Below are 20352 nucleotides of genomic sequence, written 5' to 3'. Positions count from 1 at the left end.
TATCACTTGTTATCTTGAATGCTCTTAATTTTTTGAAAACTTGTTGCTGTTTCAACCAAAAAATTGGCAAGACTATTAAAAAACAAGTCTACGGGAGCTATTAAAGAAAGTGAAAAGTAACTGCAAACGACAGTGGGTAATTGTGACTTTCCAGTTGTTCTGTATCTGTTAATTTTTTGTGCTCTTCTCCCTGAGTACATGGTGGCTCTATTTTTCTCCAATAAAACTTTTATTTTTTAAAAAACTAAGTATCAGTCCTCACTAAGTAATAATTAAGTATCAGAGAATAGGTCAGTGGTTCACAAACACATATGATACACTAGAAAGGCACACTGAAGCACTGGAAGGAATTTTAGGAGTCAACTAGGAGCTCATGCAAAGGACCAGCAAAGTAGGAAGAACAAAGTAAGAGGTAAGAATACATATATATTTTTTTAGTTATCTGCCTCTACTTACTGGCTGCATTTAATATTTGACAGTCTAAAAGTCATAATACTAGGAATAAGAACTAGTTAAATTCATACAGGAAGTTCAGAAAGTGAGAAGGTACTAAGACCACCTAAAAGTGTTCTACATCTGCTCATAGAGTTTCCCTAGGGATGGGGGAGGCGGTAATTGATAAAAAAAAAAAGACTCTGCTATTCCTCTTTTCAAAAGTAATAAAAAATTATGTTGGTAGCTGCAATGTGATAAAATTAAAATTAAATTCATAAAGTTAAAACACCAAAATTAATGGGTTTTTATCTTCTGCTATATTGAAAGAGAAAACTACTTCCTGGGTAACATAAAGAAGCAGCTGAAGCAAGAAATGGAAAGGGAAGAGGTTTTGAGAGGGCAAAGATGGATTAAAACAGGTCAAGTACAATGGAAGACTATTACACAAAGGAAGAAGGGAAGGAGCAGGAAATTTGATCCACTGGAGAAATCCTCTGGGAAGAGATGTATAATTTCTGGAAAGAAAGCAGTATTCTCCCTTTCTATGAAAAGACAGAGGGCTTCTAGAATTAGGAAACATGAAGAGCTTAGTTACCAGACAAAGAAGAAATATAAGAATGGAGGTAGCCCTTTGTACAAACACATGGACAATCATAGTTGTTTCCTCTTTTGGAAATGAAATCCATCATCTCCATTTAGAGTCCACTGGCGCTTACCAATTTACTGGCCCAGCACCATACCTGGAACAAAGATCCACCAATAAAAGTAGTTTGAAGATGGATAAATAAACGAATGCATCCTCTGGCTTACCATCATTTACTTATAATATTGAATATGGATAAATGACATAAACAGAAGAAATTTGGGAAACATCTCCAGGAATCAGAGCTCTAAGCCAAAAAGGAAAGTGTTTGTTGAAAGCATAGTCTTACCAACACTACCATTTTAGAAGAGTTGGGGATTTTGTAGACAGAAAAAAAGACTGGAAAAATAATGACTAGCTAAATAAATAGAGATACAAAACTGTATCTGGTCCTGCATCAGGGATTATTCTGCCAGATTGATGAACACCTGACTATAGTACATTATAGTACAATGTATATAACATTGTACAGAATCATCTGGAAGTCTGCCAGGTTTATGTTAACTTTAAAGTCAAAGTCTAGAGGGAAGGAAAACGTCAGATAAAACTATAAAACTGGATATAATGAAGGACATCAGCCATTACAATAAAAAGTTATGCAATTTATATAAACAAAGGAGTCCACAGTTAAAAATGACTAAAATGAGGGTCAAGAATTCTACTGTATATTCAAAGCCCAGATCATTAACAAAATTAAAAGTACAATTCAAGATAGAAAGTCAGTAAGATTTATTATTTGATCATAACAATGATACTTTGTTCTAGTAAAGCCTTAGAAGAAGATGATGTAGATGAACTTAACATGTCATGAAGATAAAAGCTTGTGTGGAACTCAAGTCTGCTTTTGATAGCATGAAAGGAAACATTTCAGTGAAGGACAAGGAGAGAGAGAACAAGGTAAAGTGTTAGAAAGAATGTTCTACAGCTTAATTACTGAAAGAAAATTCATGTTCTTTCTCTTAGAACAAGAGTAAGCTTAGATTCTGGAATTGTGCCTAGAGCTGACCCGAAGGTAGGAGTCCAGGTCTAGTCACATCAGGAACAGTGTTTACCTAAGGAGTTAAAGGTCTTATAATTGGAAAAAAAACCTAGATCTTAGTTGAAAGGATAACAGTATTGAATAGCAGATTTAAAGATCAAGACAAGGCAGAAAATAGGAGTGATTAGAAACCGGAAGGATTAAGGGTGAGCTGGTATGTTATGGAAAAGTTTGTGACATACAATTTACAATTAAAGAGAGCAAGAGAGTGTTTGGATTACCCTCACAGGGGATGTTTAGTATATGAGACATGGGTGTGGACAGGAATATTAACAGGTGGTAGAGGCAGTAGCTTAAAACGGTCAGGGAATACAGACCCGGGAAAAGAGAACAAATATAATGGAGCAGGAAATTTTCAGCTTCCTGTAATCTGTTAAAAACTTCATCCTGTCATGAGTAACAGTGCTTTGACATTATTTAAAACATAGATTTTAGAATCAAATAGGTTTAAATAGGTTTAATTTGAAACCTGGCTCTGCAGGGCTCTGTGATATTGGGTAAGAACTGAATCTCTACATTGGCTTCAAATTCCTCACCTGTAAAAAGGGAATTGCAATGCTAACTGCATCTCTGTGCTATTACGAAGATTAAATCAGAGGATAAATTTGAAGAGTTGCACTGAGTACACAGTAATCCCTCTGTGAATGCTAGCTTACTTTTATTACTAAAATTCAGCTAAAAATAAGGTAGCTGACAAATTTTTTATTTGCCTTGAAATACTGTATTTTTCTACCAAAGGTCCATCAACCTGATTCTTAAAAAAGACTTGGTTAGACAGGTTGAAATGAGAAGACCTTTGGAGAAAGTTATTTTGCCCTGTCATCTCAAAGCAGTGCTTCCCTGATTCAGTGTACTTATAAGGCACCTGAATGAGTTTTTAATAAGCCCATCTGATTTACTTGGCCTAGAATGGGGACCTGAGATTCTTCATTTCTAACAAACTCCCAGTGATGCTAACACTGCTGGTCCATATACCACACTGAGTAAAAAGGCCGTAGAATGCCTGAAAACAAGGAAAGGAAATATGGCAAGAAGTCAGACATGTAACATGGATTTCAGGAAGGCAAATTTCAGAGGCAGCAGAAGTCTTTCCTAGATCAAGCCCTAAGAAAGGATGGTTCAAATCCAAAACCAATGATATGAGATGTTGTTTTCAAAAAAGAAATTCCAGCTCTATAATTTCATATAATTCTGAAGGGGATTTCTATATAACCAAAAGCAACAACTTAAAAAACAATTACATACACAGAAAAGGAAAGAAAGAACAGAAATAAGAGTGGAGAGGTCTAGACCTCTAAAAAATCATATAAGTGAATAATGAATCCTAGAATTTATTGAGGTTTCAAAAGCCACCTAAAATTAATATTAAAGGTATTTTTATAGTGGGAAGAACACAATGAAATAGGCCATCTATAAAAAATATTAACTTGTCAACAGATTATAAAAAGAACACCAAACTCCTCACTTTTTAGCTTGCTTCTAATCATGATCTATGATTCAGAAGTAAAAAATTAAAATAGGTACAAAGGACAAGAAGCTAGTTAGTGGTGGGACTGTTGTATTACAGCACATAATTTCACTAAGTGAGTTCAAATGTTTCTGTTTGAGTAGATTACATTTCATACTAATTAAAGATTGCTGAATAGAATTTGCGAAACCATGATGAACATAAAAGTTCTAGAAGATCCTAAGTGACCAAACATTGTCCTATTTGTTTTAATAGTTGTTTCCGTGAAGCATTGTCTAATAAACATGATGCTAATTCTTGGCTGATTTTGAGACATATTTTTTACAAAGATAATTAATAAAGACAAAGTATTTTTTCCAATATTTTTCTTCTTTGTCCAGTGGACTCCTATTCATCCTTAAAGAACCTATCCACATCTAACTTCCTTGGAGTAATCTCTTTTTCTTTTAGATTGAATTAGTTACATTCTCCGTGTTCTCATTAATCTTAATAAAGTTCTTACTTTACTTCAAACTTAACTATACTTAGCATTACATTTGGGTTACTTATTTGAATGTCTATTTTCCAACTAGACAGAGGAGGGCTTATTTTTATCCCGAAAATCCTTATGGTCTGCACATTACATGATACAGAGCAGATGTTTCCTACAGGCTTCAAAACTGAAGTCCTCACACATAAAACATATACATTGAATTTTAGGCTGTGCATGTAGAAATTTCACATCTAGAGTAAGGAAGATGTAAGTCCCGGTCAACCGAGTGGTGCACAAATTGGGTTTCAAATACCAATTTCAGAAAATGCAGTTTATCCAAATTATTAAGAGCATGGGCTCTATATCCCAGAAAAGCCTGAATTCCTGGCATTACCAGGCTTATCTGTACTTGGGCAATCCATTTTACCTCTCTGGCTCCCAGTTTTCATGTGGATTATAATAGTGCTACTGAATAACGCTGCTATTAGGATTAAATGAAACAATATGTATTAAACACATAAAACAATAGCTAGCACAGGACAAGCACTAGACATTAGTTATTGTTCTCATTGTTATTTGTTCTGGGTCCTGCATTTTCAGAACACCATCAGTAAGGAACCCAGTCCAGAGACAGGTGACCAAGGAAACAAGATTGAAAACCATTTCATATGGAAGGTTAAAATATCTACAATTGTTAGCTGGAACTGAGATTTGAGAAGGGTGAGAGGGACAAGAGAGGGGATAGCTGCCTTCAAAAATGAAAGAATGAGCACCCTTGATCTAGGACACTCAAGAGAACAAAAATGAAACTAAAATCGGAAACCACATAGGAGAAGAATTAAGTTCAAAAGAAAACTTTTCTCAGAGTACGTAGAATGGAATGCCCAGAAGTATTTAAGCAGGATTTAGAGAAAATGTTGGGAGTGATGAAAAGTATGAGGCTGAAGCACTGAAGAGTGGGGAGGGCTAGGCTAGCTGGTTCCCACAGCACCTGAGCTCTATCCCTTTTATGAAGAACCTAGGCACAGAAAAATGACAAAAATTTGACTTTAGACACAGAACTTATTAGTGGCAGATCCTGGGCTAGAACCGAGTTTGCCAAATTCCCACTCTAGGCTTTTCTTTGGAAGTCCTCTACAAAAAGAACTTCCCAGAACAGGTAGGGATGTGCTCCCAAGTACGAGTAAGAGGCTAGAGTGCAGGTAAGGCAAGTACTTAAGAAAGAGCAAGGAGAGCAAACCACGTGGAATAAAGTCACTGAGGCTTACACAGTGTCTGGGGCTTCTCTTATCACGTTTTGTAAGTTATTCCTGATAGGAGTTTATTTGTATGTATTACCTGTGTATGATCATAGAGCACTATAAAATGTAAAGTTTAATGAGTATGACTTTCCAAACTTGAGAATGCCTTTGCCAGTTGTTCTCCATAAGTCCCAATTTTTCATCTCACATACATGTATGCCAGGGTTCAACTCAGTGGTCAGATAATCTATTAACTACTCTATACATTTATCTATCTAAGTGTGATATTTAGGCTTTTATGATAAAACATTTTGAAAAATGCAAGCTTTTAGAAGATTCACTGGAGGAGATGATAGGTCCTGGGAATTGAGAGAACCCAACTGTGGGCTCAGACTGCTTCCAGATTCAGTTCCTGAATTTAGGAAAACTGCTTAACTTCTCGAATCTCAGCTTCTACCTCTGAAAAATGGAGATAACAATAGCACCTATGTCACAAAACTCTGAGCATTAAAATGATTCATGATGAAATATTATTTAGTTTTCAGGGCTTTTTTCCCCTTTTTTTTCAATTTTTTAATGTTGAAAGATGTGAGAAATGATTGAAAGATCTGAACAAGCAACTAGAAAATGCTGACTTAAGCTAGAAAGGAACAAATAGTTAATTTAAAACTATCCAGATGAAGTTTGCTGGTGTTGGGTCCAGGGAATACCATGGACAGATGTTTTTCTGCAGAGGAGTTTCTCTATAGTATTACAAAAACTCAAAATTGAAAGGAAGCTCATAGGCCACCTGCCCATCTAATGCTCAAATAACCTCCTTCCACAGGGGTCAACAACCCTCTGCTTAGATATCTCAAGAGATATCATCCCATTTTACACAGCCATAACAAAACTAAGTGAGAAAGACAAATTTCCTTCACATAAAAGCCAATTGGCTTATACCGTAATTTATTCTACTTTTTCTGGCATTGACTGAATGAAAAATAAAAGATCAATGGGTTGATTGATTAAATATAACATTAGCTATTTCAAGTCTATTAGGGATGAAATAATTTTAAAAACCTTAACTGGGCAATAAGCTATATATTCTAAGTAGGTTTTTAATCAGCAGGTATTTTGTTCACCATGGGAAAGATAATGTTTTAGAAATTATTTTTATCTCCTAACTTCTCACAATGTTCAGTATTATGAAGCTTCTTTGTTTTTCCTGTCATAAGAATATATGCTTTATGAGAGCAAAGCCTGTTTGTTCAAGGAGATACTTCCCTGTACCTAGAATAATACTGACATATAATTAGTTCTCAAATATTTGAAAATATGAATAAAAGTGAATAAATTGATAAGGATGGTAGAAGGATAGCTCATGAAAACCACTTTAAACTTACCATATTTAAAAAATAAAAAAAGAACTTTTTAGAATAATTAAATAAATACTTGTTCATCTGAATTTCAACTTTATCTGGCAACTCTACATTTAGAAAAGAGAAAACCTAACAGCAAAAGTATGTGAAATCATCAATAGTTACCTAAAAAATGGAAGAAATATTTTTTTCCAAGACTATATTGATAGATTTAAGGAAATCACAATATACATGTTTAAAAACTAAAACACAACTTAAAAAGAATCAAAAAATATAAAGGTGAAGCTTCTTTAGAAATACAGTTTGGTTTTTAAAAATATTGTTGGACTCCAAGAGATGTTGTGACCTATACTATTCTGTGTGTGTGTGTGGGTGTGTTTTGGGATAAACCCTAAAACAGCTTTTAAGAGTTTCCTGCACTTTGTCCTTCCCTACCTGAAGGTCATTATGAGAGAGTTGTTACTAGGTTACAAGATGGCCTTACTCTTTGGGTTTCAAAGTGGTCTTGAAGAATTATTACATTTAAGGAAAATAAATATCAATTTACAATGTCAAAACATCAAACAGGGTTCTTTTACTCACTGACACTGAGGTAACGGACAATTTCCTAAATATTATGCCAATCCCTCAGCTCTTAGATTGATGACACTTACTGAATCCTCCAGGCTCAATTTAGTAATTAAGAAAGTGAGAAAATATTTCTTGTTAAATTACAAGTCTCCCTAATAATAGCATAAATTCCAAGAATATCAGAACACATATCTGAATTGTCTACCTTTTGCATACCCAGAGATTAACACGGATCGTGGTATAAACAGCTGTTCGATTGTTTATTGAATGAATCAAATTTTAGGACAAAATAAAACACAAATTTTCTATCTTTATTAGTTTAATTCTGGTATGTTTTTCTGTTCCCTCATACCTTAACATTGATAATGGTAAAATGACAACTCTGATGACTCCATTTCTTTATCTGTGAAATGAAAATAAAAATGTGCCTATCCCATGGTGTTATTATAAAGATTAAATGTGCTACTATATGAAAAGTATTTGGGGGGCACCTGGGTGGCTCAGTGGGTTAAAGCCTCTGCCTTCGGCTCAGGTCATGATCCCAGGGTCCTGGGATCGAGCCCCACGTCGGGCTCTCTGCTCGGTGGGGAGCCTGCTTCCTCCTCTCTCTCTGCCTGCCTCTCTGCCTACTTGTGATCTCCATCTGTCAAATAAATAAATAAAACCTTAAAAAAAAAAAAGTATTTGAGACCGTGGTTAGCACATAATAAATGTCATCTATCATCATCACCATCATCATTATCACTAGCTGCAGCAGCCTTATTTAAAGCTAGGCCTTTTTCTAATGAGAATTTCATTAGAAAGTTTATTGTCCCTATGGTTACTCCTCTGGTTAGAAGTCTGGTCTCTGGCTGGATGGACTCCTCTATGGCATTATAGAAGGAACATCACCCCTTCTGGAAGAACCTGGCCCAAAATGTTTCCTTGAAAAGCAATGTCTCCCTTCTATGTTTGTTCATCCTTCCTTACCAACTCTACTTAACAATCAGTCTTCTCGTGATTGTTGATTACCATAGTGACTGTATTGCCTGGCCCCTCCATTTTTCCTTTCATCCTAAAAGCCTATTGGAAAGGTCATTGTCTTAGCTGCTTTTAATCAGACTACATCAACTGAAAATAGAGAATGATTGTACAAACTGTCTTTTACAGTCCAGATCTGTTTGACACAGAATAGCATGTTTTACACTATGTTCATTATTTAACAGTTATATTAGAACTCCCTATTGTCTATTGCTTGAATAGACCCAAATTAATAGACCTAGATTAAATGTTTACTATATGTTATGGCTTAAAATATCTAGTATATTAAACTAGGTAATGTTCTTTCTGTACACACAATATCTCTCAAGTTCTCTTGTGCCAGTGTTGTATTGATAAGTATAATTAACATAAAACTCTTCTTAGCAACATTAATCTGTGGTTGTTTTATGAAGTTGCTAAAATCACCCTCCCCCACATTGTCAAAATTGCCCTCCTAAGTCACCTTGCATAATGGTTAAATATGTAAGACTTTTCTTTTGGGCTTTCTTGATGAGATCATGTTCCAAATGTGCCAGAAACTGATGTTTGATTCTCTCCTTGCTAGCTTCTGGAATCCAGGGATAGTGACACACCCTCAAATGGCCAACTACACTTAAAATTTACTTACCCTTTAATTTGTTTCACATAAAATTTTTTTTTGCAATGAATATTCAAATATATGTAAATAAATATTTTTTAATAGACTTTTTAAAAAAGATTTTATTTATTTCACAGAGAGAGACACAATGAGACAGGAACAGAAGCAGGGGGAGTTGGAGGGGGGGAAGCAGGTGCCCCACTGAGCAGGGAGCCTGATGTGGGGCTCGAGTCCAGGACCCTGGGATCATGACCTGAGCAGAGGGCAGAAGCGTAATGATGGAGCCACCCAGGCTCCCCATAAATAAATACTTTAATAAATTATATTTCAATGCTAATAAATTTATTTTAATAAAAATATGTAACTGCCTTTCTTACCTCAGTGGCTCTCATCTGTGACTTGGCAGCTTTTGCTGAATCCTTCCTAGGAAGTGAATGGAAATTTTTGTGGTTGGAAATATATTTTTTATATAAGCTTTATAAAACATGCTGATGTTTAGCCATAAGATTCTTCCCATTTCATACTAATTAAAAAATAATTCAACAAACTAGTAATATTGTCTTATTACACATTGAAAATAATAATCAAGATAATAAAAGTAAATAATAAAACCAAAATCTAAATGATAAAAAGGCATATACCAGTTATATGATATCCTAGCATATCATCTTATAATTGGGAACACCTTGTTCTTGGAAAATCTTGGTTTTTGGTGAGAAATGGTGGAATGGTAATGGGAAACTGCCTGTGGTACTCTTCAAAATACCCTCTACATGAACAACATTAGCATTCTTTCCTCTTCAAATGCTATTTTCTTTCTTTCTTTTCTTTCTTTCTTTCTTTCTTTCTTTCTTTTTGTTGGTGTAAGTATCCTACTTGATGTTGATGAAAGGGGCAACCAATGTACAGTCACATTATGTAAATGAGATTCTCTGAGTTAATTATTAGTAATAATTTGTAATGTGATGAAAGGATGTATAAATTTGAATTTTAATACATTTTTATTTATATACTTTCAAAATAATTTGCAGCCTAAAGGAAAATAGAATATATAACTGCATTTTAGGATCTTTTTCTTAATCCCAAACATATTGCATACATTTTAAATAATGCTAGACAGAACATATCATATCATGATGCTTCAATTATCCATTTTAATCTTAATAAAAATTCAGAGAATTTGCAAATCAATATTCAACATGATTAAACAGATATATTCCCAAGTTGTTTTAGAGCCAAACTTTCAGAAATATCTTGGTAGGAGAAAATATCCTTTCTTGGAAAGGTTGTTCTCCCAGTTTAAATAACTATAACTTTGAGTCACATAATGTACATTAATATCTATGTACCATAATAACTTAAAGTGGAATGTGTTCTGCTGATTCCTAATATCTATTCAAATATAAGTTATTAACTCAATTATTCAGGGGCCTATTTCCAGTTTATGAATTATTTATTTTCTTTGTTTTGAAAAGGCTATTATAGCTGTTAGGGCCAAGATAATATTAGAGCTCCAGAAATTGATGATAATCCTCATGAGATATTTAAGCATGCAAGGGAGGCACTGATTACAAAGGCAAATAACCTATAATTGAATGAAGAGCCTAAACAAAATGCTTCAGAATTTCAAAGACTCATTCTATATGGATTATTGAACAATAGCATAAAATGAACTCTTTAAGAATATCCATGTGGTTTTAGTTTGAAGTGAAATATAACATATAATTTTTATAAACATTAGATCTAGAAGGGTTTGATATCAAGAACTCTGATGTCATGTAAACCAAAACAAAGTACTGGCCATTGCATGGACTTGGCTGTCCTGCACCCATTAAATTCTAGGATGATTTAAGTTTTTCCAAAGAATATTGTTTGCCCCTTCCCATGGATTAAAATATGGCATAAGTAATGAATATAATAGGATTTAACCCACTGTACAATAGACAATTTTGAACTTGATGCCAAAATATAAAAATTGAGAAATTCAGGAGAGTCTAAAATGGCAGAGGAATAGAAGACTTTAGTTTCATATGGTCCCAGGAATTCAGCTAGAGAGCTATCAAATCATTCTGAACACCTATGAACACAAGCAGAGACCTAAGAAAAGAATTGCTGCAACTCTATCAATAGAAAAGTGATCATTTTCTGAGCAGTAGATGTGCAGAAGTGAATCTGAAGACAAACTGTGGGGGGAGGGAGTCTCCAAAAACCGGATACCAGCAAGGGATACAGCAGTGGAATACAAAATCTTAACTTTTAAAAGCCTGTTCTGGTGAGAGACATTCCTCCTCAGGGGCAGAATCCCAAGTGAGACAGTGGTCTCTAGATCCTCAGGGTCACAGAAACACTGGGGGTGCCTGAGTGTGGCAGAGTTCCTAGGCATCAGAGTAGGGAAGCCAGCTGCAATCACCTAGCCCAGGAATGCTCTCTCAGCTCAGGGTTGCCATATACCATGAACGCTGGCATGGTTGGGCAATGGCTATCTGAGCAGCGGCCCAATAAGTGGAAGAACCAGGGCAAAAACCTCCCTTCCTCCCCTGGTAGGAGTAGCTCAGGTATGCACTACAGGAATCTGCAGGGTCTGGAGACTCCAAATGGGATTGCATGCCTGAGACAGAAATGTACCATCACAGGCTGGGTGAGCTCAGAGTATGGCTGGGCTGGAGATGAGAGAGACAGGAGTAACTTACTGCTTTACCCTGAGGGTGCACTGAGGAGTGGGGCCCTGAGCTTTTGGCTCTGGGGCTGGAGAGTGGAGGCCACTATTTTCATTCCTATCCTCTAAAGTGGCAAGGAAAGCCTTCAGGGAATAAAAACCACATAGAGCAATCCAGAGCAGATTACTTAGCCTGGTCCCCTGGCAACAGTGGTACAATTCTGCCCAGGGCAAACACTACTGAGAATCAGCATAACAGGCTCTTCCTAGAGAAGATCAGCAAGATCCCTGCATCTGGCCAAGACCATGTTTACTGATCACACAGAACTGCAAAACTCCAGAGCTAGGGGAAAATAGTATATAGAATCTATGGGGTTTTTTCCCCCCCACAACTCTTTAGTCTTTCAAATTTTAATTTTTTTCTCTTTATTTTCAACCAATTTCTTATTTTATTACCTCTTTTTTTAAAGTCTTTTTCAATTTTCATCTTTACAGTTACATTCTATCCTTTCAATGCATTTAATTTTATTTTTGCACATATATAAGGTTTTTTCTTTACAATTTTAGGATATAGTTTTCTAACAAAGGGATCAAAATACATAAAGAATTCAGTGTATTGCTTTGTTCTGTTCACCTGTCTGATTATATTCTCTTCCTCTCTTTCTCTCTCTCTCTCTCCCCTCTTTTTTTCTTCTTCTTTTTTTTTTTTTTTTTTTTTTGGTTCTGGAACTCTTCTGAATTGCTTAGTGTATTTCTCTTGGGTGGTTGTTGTCATTTCAGTATTTTGCTCTCTTGTTCGTTTCTTCTTAGGGCAGAATGACAAGATGGAAAAAGTCACCTCAAAAAAGAAAACAAGAAGCAGTACTGACTGCCAGGGACCTCATCAGTATGGATCTAAGTAAGATGTTAGAACTAGAGTTCAGAATAATGATTATAGAGATACTATCTGGGCTTTAGGGGAAAAAAAAGTATAAAAAAGAATCCCTTTCTAGAGAAATTAAAGAACTTAAATCCAATCAAGTTAAAATAAAAAAGGCTATTAATGAGAAGCAATTAAGAATGGAGGCTCTAGCTGCTAGGATAAATGAAGCAGACAAGAGAATTAGTGATATAGAAGATAAAATGATGGAGAATAAAGAAGCTGAGAAAGAGATAAACAAGTACTGGATCACAAGGGGAGAATTTGAGAGATAAGGGATACCATAAAGTGAAACAATTTTAGAATAATTAGGATCACAGAAGAAGGGGGGGCAGAAGGCATATTGGAGAAAATTAGAATGGAGAATTTCTCTAATCTGGGGAAGAAAACAGGCATTCAAGTCCAGGAATTCAAGTCCAGAGAAGGACTTGAATGGAAAGGAGAAGGAAACAGGAATTCAAGTCCACAGAACTCCCTCAATTCAATAAAAATAGTTCAACACGTCGACAGGCAACAGTGAAACTTGCAGATCTCGGAGATAAAGAGAAAATCCTGAAAGCAGCTAGGGAGAAGAGGTCTGTAACCTACAAGGGTAGAAACATTAGACTGGCAACAGACCTAAACACAGAAACCTGGCAGGCCAGAAGGATTGGCATGATATATTCAGGTTGCTAAAGGAGAGAAATACGTAGCTAAGAGTATTTATCCAGCAAGGATGTCATTCACAATAGGAGAGAAAGAAAGCTTCTAGGACAAATAGAAACTAAAAGAATTTTTTATCCTAAACCAGCCCAGTAAGAAATATTACAGGGGATCCTTTAAGTGAAGAGACAGCCCAAAAGTAACATAGATCAGAAAAAAACAGAGACAATATACAAAAACAGTGACTTTACAGGTAATATAATGGCACTAGATTCATATCTTTCAATAGTTTCTCTGAATGTAAATGAGCTAAATGCCTCAATCAAAAGTCATAAGGTATCTGATTGGAAAAAAAAAAAAAAAAAAGCAAGACCTACCAATTTGCTGTCTGCCAGAGACTCATTTTAGACCCAAAGACTTAGACTTTAGACGCCAGATTAAAAGTGAGGAAGAGGAGAACCTTTACTATGCTAATGGACATCAAAAGAAAGGTGGCATCCTTATATCAGACAAATTAGATTTAAAACCAAAGACTGAAGAAATAAGAGATGAGGAAGAATACTATATCATAATTAAAGGATCTATCCAAAAGAAGATCTAACAATTATAAATATACCCCTATTGGGAGTCGCCAATTATATAAACCAATTAATGACAAAATTAAAGAAACACATTGATTGTAATACAATAATAGTAGGGGATTTTAACATCCCACTCACTGCAATGGACAGATCATCTACGCAGAAGATCAACAAAGAAATAAGGGCTTTGAATGACACACTTGACCAGATGAACTTCACAGATATAATCAGAGCATAACATCCTAAAACAATAGAATACACATTCTTCTTGAGTGCACATGAAACATCTCTAGAATAGATCATATACTGGGTCACAAATCATGTCTCAACCAGTACCAAAAGATTGAGATCATTCCATGCATATTTTCAGAACATAATGCTTTGAAACTTGAACTCAACCACAAGAGAAAATTTGGAAAGAACTCAAATACATGGAGGCTAAAGAGCACCCTACTAAAGAATGAATGGGTCAACCAGGAAATTGAAGAAGAGTTAAAAAATTCATGGAAACAAATGAAAATGAAAACACAATTGTTCAAAACCTTTGGGATGCAGCAAAGGCAGTGTTAAAAGGGAGGTACATAGCAATACAAGCCTTTCTCAAGAAACAAGAAAGGTCTCAAATACACAGCCTAACCTTACACCTAAAAGAGCTGGAGAAAGAACAGCAAAAAAAGCCTAAACCCAGTGGGAGAAGAGAAAGAATAAAGATCAGAGAAGTCAATGAAATAGAAACGAAAAGAACAGTAGAACAGATCAATGAAAGCCGGTTCTTTGAAAGAATCAGTAAGATTGATAAATCCCTGGCCAGACTCATAGAAAAAAAAAATGAGAAAGAGAGAGAGAGAAATTAATAAAATCATGAATGGAAGAGGAGAGATCACAACTGACACCAAAGAAATACAATTATAAGGACATATTATGAGCAACTGTATGTCAGCAAATTTGACAATCTGGAAGATAGGGATGTATTCCTAGAGATGTATAAACTACCAAAACTGAATCAGGAAGAAATAGAAAACTTGAACAGACCCATAACCAGTAAGGAGACTGAAGCGGTAATCAAAATTCTCCCAACAAACAAGAGCCCTAGGCCAGACAGCTTCCCAGGGGAATTCTACCAAACATTTAAAGAAGAATTAATACCTATTCTCCTGAAACTGTTCCAAAAAACAAAAATGGAAGGAAAACTTCTAAATTCATTTTATGAAGGCAGCATCACCTTGATCCCTAAATCAGACAAAGACCCCATCAAAAAGGAAGATTACACACCAATATCCCTGATGACCATGGATGCAAAAATTCTCACCAAAATACTAGTCAATAGGATCCAACAGTACATTAAAAGGATTTTCATCATGACCAAGTGAAATTTATTCCTGGGCTGCAAGGTTGGTTCAACATCTGCAAATCAATCAATGTGATACAATACATTAATACAAGAAAGAACAAGAACCGTATGATACTCTCAATAGATGCTGAAAAATCATTTGACAAAGTACAGCATCCTTTTTTGTTCAAAACTCTTCACAGTGTAGGGATAGAGGGTACATACCTCCATATCATCAAAGCCATCTATGAAAAACCCACAGTGAATATCATTCTCAATTGGGAAAAACTGAGAACTTTTCCCCTTAGGTCAGGAGTATGGCAGGGATGTCCACTATCACCACTGCTATTCAACATAGTACTAGAAGTCCTAGCCTCAGCAATCAGACAACAAAAAGAAATAAAAGGTATCCAAATCGGCAAAGAAGAAGTCAAACTCTCACTCTTTGCAGAGGAAATGATACTCTATGTGGATATTAGAATCACTGCATGAGGGAAAACAAAACAAAACTATACATGTCCAGGTTCCTATTCCAGAATTTGGGTCAGTTGGTCTGGGGTGGGGCTCAGAATACAGTATCTTTTAATAAGTTCCCTAGGTGATACTAATGTCAACCAGAGTTGAGAACCTCAGATATAAATAACAGATTTTAGATATAATGTATTTTATTGTATTACATGAAAAAATTTGATTTTGCTGAGATGTTAATTTCTATAGGTCAGGAAGAGGCTGGTAGACACATTTACAATAAAGTCAATTCACTGTTTCTCAAGTGGTAGTGAAAGGATCCCCTACACCATCTTCTTTCATGTATTAATTGGTTAGACAACAGTCCCAGAACATAACTTTTGTAAGCTCTGTGTATTAGTCAAGGTTCTTCAGGGAAATAGAAATAAGATATATATGTGTATAAATTTGTATTTGTAAAATACATATATTCTACATAACATTTTTATATATTTTGGGGCTTTTTAAATTACTAACTACAGATTTAAAGCTCTGAAATGTGCATTTCTTGGCAAGTTACACAAGTGATTCTCTACTTATTCACATTTCCAATAAAAGCTTAAGGAGACAGACACAAATACAAAGGGCAAGAAAAATATGGCAACAGCCTCAAAACAAAAAGATTTAGTAACAGGAAAAAGTCTTCACAGTCAGGGTCCATCAACATTTAAAATTATCCAAATAGTACAAATGCTCAAATCAAACTGATGTCATGCACTAAACTATTAAGGATTATCCCTTGAAGCTGAAAACTAGAAAAGTCACTGACATATGGAGAAGGAAGAGGGAGAAGGAAGAAGAGAGAGAGAGAAGAAAAGATTTTAAGAAATGGTTGATGCGATTGTAGAGATTGGCAAGTCTAAAAATCTGCAAGGTAGACCAGCAGGCTGGAGACCCAGGGGAAAGTTGCCCCTCTAGTTTGCAGACAGATTGGAAATAGTTTCCTCTTCATCAGGAACCTCTGCATTTTTTTTTTTAAGCCTTCAGCTGATTGGATGAAGCCTACCCACATTTGGGAGGGTGATCCGCTTTACTCAAAGTCTACTCATTTAAATGTTAATCTCATCTTAAAAAAAAAAAACCTTCACAGCAACATTTAGAAGAGTAGTTCACCTGGGTACTATGACTAGGTAGGTTGACATATAAAATTAATTGTTCTACTTTACTAACTACAACACAAAAGAAGGATGGAAGAACTTGCTTTTTATCAAACAGAATTGCATTCTCCTACAAATTCAGCTTCCTGGTTACCTATGTGTTCTAAGCAGCCAAAGTAAAGAACTGAAAAAAGAAACCATGGTTTCCTTTATTTCTAGACCTATGCTCCTTTCTTTATATTTTGCTTCCCTTAGGAGATGTCGTATTGAGAGAATCCTCTCAATCCAAGGTCTCCGGCATTAAAGAACTTATTTTTTTCCTTTTCCTCTTCATTTTTTCATTTACTGAATTAACATTCACCTGAAAATAATGGACTCACTTTTTTTAAAGGCACTCAGAAGTTAAAAACAACTTAAAGAACTATGGAACTAGAAGGTGTAAGTCTCGGAAGTTTGTTTATATTAACGTGGCAGTTTTCGAAAATGGTTAGTTTTTTGTTTTGGGGTTTTTTTTTTTGTTTTTGTTTTTGTTTTGAAATTCCTCCTATCCAAAGGTATGTCCTCTTTCCTTAAATCTGGGAAGCCCTGTGTCTGCTTGAACAAATAGAATGACATTACATAACTTCAGGCAAGGTCATAAAAGGCCTTGCAACTTCTTTCAGGTTTTCTTGGGATGATCACTCTGGGAGAGGCCAGCTTTCATGTAAGAAATCTATTCTGCTTGTCTGAAATTGCCATGCTGGAGAGGCCACACAAAGGCATTAATGCAGACAGTCCCCACTGAAGCCAGCTGTCCTAGATATCACTGCTGCAGTGTCAAACAAATGAATGAAGGCATCGTAGACTCTACAGACCAGCCTATTGACTGAACATCATTACATTACTTTATTTGATACCGTAAGGAGAAAAAGAACTGAGTTCTGCCTGAATTCCTCACTCACAGAACCCATGTGATATAATAAAACAGTGATTATTTTAAGCTTCTCATTTTTGTGATAGTTGATTACACAGAAATATACTGTTAACAACTAGTAATCAATATAAAGGACTATAATTAAGAGCTGAAACATTTATCTTTTATCTTGAGTCAAATGTAATAGCCAACTTATACGGAGCTGTTTAATACAAACATTAGCTTTCCTAAAGCTGTATATTCTTTGGGTAAGCTAGCACAGGTGTGATGATAATGTCATTGTGTTCTGTGGTTACTTACATCTGCTTTATTAAAGATACTTCAGAGAATACATGTTAAGGCCATTTGATTTTCTGTCCTACACTTGACCCATCCCCAATCATTGCATATCCATCCAACTGCACAAGAAATTCAGAGTAACCCTAGACCGCCCCCCCCCTTCCCTTCTATCAGCATAGTAAAACCTGCTGTGTCCACCTCTAAAATATTCTTCTAACCTATTCTCTTTTCTGCATCTCTGCCATCGCCCCCCCAGGCCACCATCATTTTTTGTTTGGTTTATGGCTGTAGCCCCTTAACTTGTTACATCACTTCCTCTCAGTTCTTTTTCACTACCATACTTAAAATTCTCACTTTATTTTCATTATCTTTAGAATAAAACTCAATATCCTAAACTTACAATAAGTAAATAAGCCATAGATACTTAATGTATAGCATAATTAATATAGACAATATTATATTCATATAATCATCAAACTAGCTAAGAGACTAGAACTTAATTATTCCCTAAAACAAAAGGATAATTATGTAATATCATAGAGGCATTAATTATTACTTCAGTGGCAATCATTTTACAATATACAAATTTATCAATTTAAGATGTTGTATACCTTGAATTTACACAATGCTATATGTCAAATGTATTCAGTAACACACACACAACAAAAACAAAAAACTCAAAATCCTCACCATCACCCACAAGATGTTTGATCTGGCCCCTACCAAAACTGGCAGTCTTGTATCAAGCAACACCACTGTTTATACACCATGTTCTAAACCACACCAGCTTTTTTTCTTTCTTTTTTTTTTTTTTAAAGATTTTATTTATTTATTTGACAGACAGAGATCACAAGTAGGCAGAGAAGCAGGCAGAGAGAGAGAGGAGGAAGCAGGCTCCCTGCTGAGCAGAGACCCCGATGTGGGGCTCAATCCCAGGACCCTGGGATCATGACCTGAGCCGAAGGCAGAGGCTTTAACCCACTGAGCCACCCAGGCACCCCCAGCTTTTTCTAAGCTCTCTGAACTTCCCAAGCTTTTTCTTGCCACAGTGTTTTTAGGCTTGTTCTTCCCTTTGACTACAATACTCTTCTCATGTTTGACATGCACATCCCCTGATCTTCTCTATTAAAAGGCCCTTTTTATTTTCCTCATAATACTAATTTCAACATTTATGATCTCACTTACTAATTTTTATGCTATTTTCCCTATTAGCAAATAAGCCCCAAGCAGAGCCAGAGGTCTCATTTCTGTTATCATACGTGTTATCACCCATGCCTAGCATTGTCCATAAGCAGAAGAAATGCTCAGTGAATATTTCTGAATACCTAAGTGATTGAATGAGTACTTCGAGTACTTGACACTTTTACTCCACCTTTAAGTAATACAATAATCTGATTGCCTAGAATCACCTAGAGCATAGATTCTATTGCAGAGTACTGATCTACTTAACTAGAGCATTTTCAATAAACATTTTCAGTTATCAACACAGCTGTCATACATCTATTGAGTCACACATCTGTTGAATGTCTGCTTTGTGCCTGATTACAGGATAGCATAATACAATGCACATATGCCTCACCAACCTATGGAACATCTTAGATCACATTAATATTAGTACTCAAATATTGTTATTTCCAACTTCCCATCTGCTTATTCAGGAACTCAAATGCCTTGACCCTCTCCCCCATTTCAGCAGCAAGGGTCTTCTATGCACTCCAACATTAACTAAACCATAGCTCCCCTCCCTACTACTCCAAGCTCTGCCTTTAACACTCACCGATGCTCTGGTTATCTCATACAAGCTTCTGAACCCATTAAGGTGCCGATTCTTAGCTTTCATCTGCGACATTAACGCTTTCAGTCCTATCAGTACTGCAGTGTTCCAGCTTACTATATTAGAAAAGGATAGGGTTCCATAGGTGGATGGGTTGGGCATCTGTACCAGAAAGGATAGACTTAACAATTACACCAAGTAGATTCAAAATTCTAAAAGGCTCAAAGCAATAAAAGTTCATTTCTTGATCATGTGATAGTACTAGGTAGGAGAACATGTTGGTGGGGCAGCCATCTCCCATATATAGTCATTCAGGGACCTGGATGTATGAAGGTTCTGCCATCTTCTGCAAGTAGCTTCCAAAGTTCCCTGGGAGATGTCTCCATTATAGGTATTAAAAACAAGAAAGGAGCACAGAGGAGCACCATGTGGGATTTTATAAGCCAGTCCAGGAAGTAGCACTATCACTTCACATCAGAATCCATGGGATAGAACTCAGTTCATGGTAATAACACATAATGACAAGAATAGTTTGGAAATGTGGTACCAACACAGGAAATCACTTTCCAATAAAAATTCATAAACTCTTAAAGGACAATAGGCTAAGCCTGCTACAGCCTAGTGTTTCAGAATATAGCAGACAGCTTTTCAGTCCACACAAAAGGCACTTCATGTCCCTAGGATCTGCACATTCTTCTACAATAGATTGGATTCACTAGGATCTTTAGTCCATGTGGCTAAATGTAAGCACTTCTACAAAGGTTCAAGGTCCTCCTTGTACCTTGGCTTTTGGAGCTTTCTTATGAA

This window comes from Mustela lutreola, chromosome 5 (genome assembly GCF_030435805.1).
Source record: "Mustela lutreola isolate mMusLut2 chromosome 5, mMusLut2.pri, whole genome shotgun sequence".
Lineage (NCBI taxonomy): Eukaryota > Metazoa > Chordata > Mammalia > Carnivora > Mustelidae > Mustela > Mustela lutreola.
The sequence above is the reverse complement of the archived record's forward strand: the minus strand, read 5'-3'. Positions refer to the sequence as shown.